Genomic DNA, 6000 nt, shown 5'->3' on the forward strand with positions numbered 1-6000 from the left:
TCTAAACTAAGGAACATTCCAGGTGGAGCTTCTGACACACCCGAGTAATGTTACTGTTATTATAGAGATTAATTTCTGGTGCACGTGACACTCAATCCCACAGCAACATATGGACTTAGCAGATCAGATGCTTTAGAAGGTTTCTCAGTAAGAGGAACTGATCCGAATTAAATTAGCCTACGGAAGCTTCTAGAAACTGACAAGTTTATCCACTCCAACAAAAGCATGGACAAGCTAGAGTTATCCATGCCCTGGAGGGTGCTACAATAGAACAAGTCTTCCGGTGGTAAATTCTACTCCACAAGATCAACCTATTTTTCCAAGTATTGAGTTAAGGGTAGAAATATTTTTTTGATGATGAAATTTAATCGATTCCCAATTTTATGAGTGTCCTTTTGAGAAATTTAATTTTCATTATAATTGAGACCAGATGATGAGGGCAGTGGCTATCTTAGATGACCCAGGTCTTGGACTACTCCTTTACTGTCTCAGTGCTTGAAATAAAAATTCCATGTTCCCCTTTTCCTGGGTTTACATTTCAGAATAAATTACAAAATAAATGGCATACATTTTTGATCAATCAATTTCCATGAGAAGTCAGAGCTTCTAGAAATATCAAATCATAATAAATAAGAAAGGATAAATTTTTGGGTGTTTTTTTTCCCCTAAGTTCACTAGAAATGACACAAACTGTATTTCTCCTTTATTGTGATTTTTTTTTTTCATGTAAAGAAACACATTGTCATAGCTATTCAGATACACAGGGTATTGTGACTTCCTAAAAAGATTTTTTTTTTAATGATGAATGTTATTACCATAAAAGGAAATGTAGAACAAACGTTTAAACATTGGATAAAGGTACTAGGACTTTTTTTTATTTATGGTGGAATCTCATAGGTACTGTTAGTTTTGTGGCTATGACACTTTTTAGCAATATTTTGTTATCAGAGAATCCACAATAGCAATATCTTAACTTGCCTGGGAAAAAGGTGATATAAACTGAGACCTCTAGTGGGCCGAGGTGGGAATGTCCCACTTGCTTCCACCTCACACAGTAAGAGATTTTCCCCTGAAATACGTAGGGGTCTCAGTAGCTTTTAAAACCTGTCTTCTTACCTCTTGAACAGTTAGTAGTAACATTTTACTATATATTTAAATAGTTAAGAGTGAAAATGATGATATATAAAGTTTGAAAAGCCAGTTTTGGGGCGGCTGGATGTCTTAGTCGGTTAAGTGTCTAACTCCTGGTTTCAGCTCCGGCCATGATCTCAGGGTGGTGAGATGTGACCCTGCCTCAGGTTCTGCGCTCAACATGAAGTCTGCTCGAGCTTCTTTATCTCCTCATCTCCCTGCCCCTTCCTCCTGCACAAGCTCTCCAAATAAATAAGTCTTTTAAAAAAAAACACACACACAAAAAAACAGTTGTTACGATTGTAAACGTTTCTGGGAATTTAACATACAGTCTGAAAGCGAAAACATCATTTGGATGGAAAGCTCTTTCATTCCCTAGTGAAATGACTCACTGTGATTTTGTGCCCTGGGGATGAAGGGCACACTGGGAGTCTGGAATCCTGTCGAAACGATGATGCAGAGACTAAAAATACTTGACATTTCTACACTGTTTGACATACTGTGACATGAAAGCAGATTGCAGTGCTGTATCACTATCCTAAGCCCAAACCAAATGATAAGCACTTCAATGTACCTCCTGAAATAGGAGACCAACTTGAGAAGGAGAAATGGCAAAAAGGAGGTCATACAAAATATTAATAGTGGGACTGTGAACAAAACCTAAACGTCTGCACAGATTTAAACAGCTGTACATAAGTTTGCTGACAAAGCAGTTTAGATCATATGTTTTCCATGTTCTTAAATTTATGGTTTTATTTGTTTGCAATTGTAAAACAAAAACCAGATTGAGTCTGAAAAGAGGATCCCTAAGGTATCATTTATAGATAACTCTGGTTGGAGATTATCCAAGAGGAATGAGACGATTCATCTTGGTAAACACTGTGTTCAAGTGGAATAGCTCTAAATTCAGTAGGAAAAAAAAAATGCTCAAAAGATAAGGTTTTAACATGACCATTAAAATGCCAGTGCTTCAGAATGAAAAATGTAGTTCCCAAAGTCATACATAAACACAATGTCAAAAACATTTGCCCAACACACATACACTTAATTACAAACCCAACATAAAGTTTAGAAATATACAGGAATGATCTTATACAGAGCAGGATTGTGGTATGTTTTGTTGAATCCTTTTTGAAGGAGGGGAGAAATAGTTACTAATTATCTCTCTGTATAGAGAAGGGTAAGGCAGATAAAAGAATAAATTTCTCCATGCTTGAACTCTTCTTTGGGAAGTCAAAGTCAGATGAAACTACTAAACTACAACAAGAAACAATAACTGTGTAGTATGCTTTGCTACCAACAGTTAAGTTACAGATAAAATGGACCATTGAGTGAGCAGAGAGTAATATAGATTTGGATACTTGGGAAAGGAAGACTTTGTGGAGGAAAAGGAATGTGAACTATTCCCTAAACAATGGGTGGGATTGGGATAGGCCAAAAAAGGCATTCCAGGATGTATGACAGGAACTGAAGCAAAATCTTAGCGGTGGAAATGAGGTTAGGACAAGAGTTTTTGGGGGGGAAATCATGGAGGAAAAAGTCTACAAAAGAAAGAAAGAAAGAAAAAAAAGAAAGAAAGACCCACTGAACCATTTTGGATTTGGGATAAAATAGGGGTAATAGCTATAAGCCACACGGATTCCAAGGAAACCTATGGGAGGGATACTGGTGATTCCAGGAAGGAAGTCAGTGATAACTTGAGGCTTCAGAGGCTCCATATCAGTATTTGCTAAACAGTGAATTTCCTCTTAGTGTCTTAATAGGTGGTATTAGTAGGATATTTAAAAAATATAAATCTTTATCCAAGCTTTAAGGAAAATGTAGGTCAATTATCAAGACAAAATTTGTCCTCAAAAATACCTGGAAACACATACTAATAACTTATGTGTAATATGAAACCTGATGAATGGCTAAGATAAGTCAGAGGCTAAGAATTGATGAACCAAAGAAGTTACAGAATTTTAACTTTCTATACCTTTCATCCTGTTTTTAAAGGAAGTATATTATTATTATGATGGCTTAGTTTGTGTTCAAGTGAAATAGCTCTAAATTCAGTAGGAAAAAGAACTTGGGTAGGCTGAAGTCTTCAGATAGTGGACCAAACATGCTTTATATATTGCTGTGTAACAATTTTCTAGATTAACATTTGAATTAATAGACTTTTGAGTAAATTATTCACCATAATATGGTGAGCCTCATCCAATCAGTTGAAGGCCTTAAGAAAAAGACTGACCTCTCCCAAGGAGGAGGGTAGTCTAGCTACAGACTGCCTTTGGACTTGAACTACATTATCAGCTCTTTGTTGGGTCTCCAGCATGCTGGCCTCCTCTGTAGATTTGTGATTTGCCAAGTTCCACAATCCCATGAACCAATTCCTTAAAACAAATTTTTGTCTCTGTCTCTCTTTACACACACACACACAACAATGAAAGCGCTGAACAAATCCCTGCATGTAGAGAACTTCATCAGATGTTCAAATGTGTTTTATTGGCCTGTTTTCTGTTTTGTCTTCTTTTCCTTGGAATGGAGGATTCATTTCAAAGCATGATCAGAAATAAAGTTAATTAGAAGAGGAAACCAGTGAAGAAATGGTCTACCCTAACACAGGTAGTGGTGAATTGGCCTAGAGTCATATGATTAATGTGAAGCATTAACATAACATGAATGAAATGTAGCTATTAGAAAAAATGAAAAATCACGTATTTTTTTATATCACCAAATAACATATTTACTAGGAGAATGGTCCTCTTTCAAAGTATAACTTCACCAGTATGGCAGTTCCTCAAAAATTTAAACATAGCATTGTCATATGATCCAACAATTCTACCTTTGAGTATATATCCAAAAGAATTGAAAGCAGGTACTCAAACAGATATTTGTGTACCAATATTCGTAACAGTGTTATGTGTAATAGCCAAAAAGTGGAAACGACTCAAATGTCCATCAGTGAATGAATGAATGAACAAAATGGGACATATAGGTATGATAGAATATTACTCAACCTCAAAACAGGAATTAAATTCTGATATACACTACAATATGGGTGAATTTAGAAACATTACGCTAAGAGGAGTGTCCAGTTGGCTCAGTTGGTTAAGCATCTGACTCTTGATTTTGGCTCAGGTCATGATCTCAGGATTGTGAGATCCAGCCCCACAGTGGGCTCTACACTGGGTATGGAGCCTGCTTAAGGTTCTCTCTCTCCCTTTTTCTTGGACCCTACCCTCCTCCCTCTCCTCCTCTCCCCGTCCCTTTCTAAAACAAACAAAGAAAGAAAGAAGCCAACATTATGCTAAGAGAAATAAACCAGAGACCAAAGGTCAAATGTTGAATGATTCTACCTACATGAGGTACTCAGAATGGTCAAATTCATAGAGAGAGAAAGTAGAATGTAGTTAGTATGGGCTGAGAGTAGGAGGGAAAGGGGAGCTTCTGTTTAGAGAGTACAGCGTTTCTATTTGAGATGACGAAAAAGTTCTGGAGATGGATGATGGTGAAGATTGCACAACAATGTTAATGTTTCTGAATTGTGTACTTAAATATGGTTAAAGTGGTAAATTTCGTCTTGTACAATTTACCACAATAAAAAAAATACCTCTTTTCTGGGCAGGCAAGTGAACCTACAGATGGGCTGAAAAAAAATAGGAGCTATCAGAGTTTGGCAGAGACATCCTGAGTTTAGGAAGAGAAAGATAATTAGACTGGGACTAACACTGGCAGAGATAAAGAAATCTGCTGAACGTGAACTTGAGGGTCCCAAGACAATGATAGTGTCTGTATCCTGTGCCAGTAAGAATTGAATGAGCCAAAATACACATAGTAGTGAGTAGCATAAGCCCCTCAGAGGATACGCCCCCACACAAAAACACACACAAGAACTTTCCATCTAAATATTTATTCATGAATAATAGTGGCGATTGCAAACAATCCTGAACTTGTTCTTGAAACAGTCCTATAATTAAAGTAAAAAAAAAAAAATCATTGAGCTCCAACTGAACACAGAAAGAAACGGGCTATATGGGTTTCCCATTTGTCCCTGTTTCTCATTCCGTATGAACAAGTTTAATTTAATATATTATGGTCCTTTCTACTTCTTTACTAGAGGAATTTTAATTCATTAGAAATACTCAAAATGCAAATTTCCAAGGCCAGATATAACAAGACATCTTGGTTGTCTATTACTACAAACAAAAGTCCTAAAAAAATGTAGTGACTTCAAACAACCATCAGTGAGTTAGCTCACAAATTTGTAGTTTGAGCGTGACTTTGTAGAACAGCCTCTTCTCCGCTCTCTGAGGCGTCAGCTGGAACAACTCCGCACAGAACCTGAGTTGCCCCTTCCCAAAGGGTTCATCCCCGACTGGGAAGGTGATGCTTGCTGACAGCACGGAGCTCACCTGTCCTGTGGTTGATTCCTCTCCACATGTGACTTCCATGGGGCCCTAATCCCAAACTGCCTGGGCTTCCTCACAACATGGGAGTGGGATTCCAAGAGTAATTGTCCCAAGAGAAGGTCTTTTAGAGGGTAGCCTTGGAAGTCCTACCAGCTGTAAGTAAGCTGGCTCTGGTCTTAGCATACCTAGTTCAGATTCAAAGAGGGAGGACGGGACTTAACTATCCCCTCACTGCCCAAACGGGATGAATGTCAACAACACCACGTAAGCACGGCATGTGGGGTAGATATTATTGCAGCCATTTAGGGAAAATACCGTCTGCCACCCTGGAAATGATAAAGGAGAAATACAGCCAAATACCAATTTTAAAATTTTAGTTTAGTTAAATTTAAACTGAATATCAGACTTAAACACATGGGGTCTCCTAAAAGTGACATCCTGAAGTTGAGTCTACTTTTGGCAACTTGCCAATTTA

The sequence above is a fragment of the Neovison vison genome, chromosome 6 (assembly GCF_020171115.1).
Source record: "Neovison vison isolate M4711 chromosome 6, ASM_NN_V1, whole genome shotgun sequence".
Lineage (NCBI taxonomy): Eukaryota > Metazoa > Chordata > Mammalia > Carnivora > Mustelidae > Neogale > Neogale vison.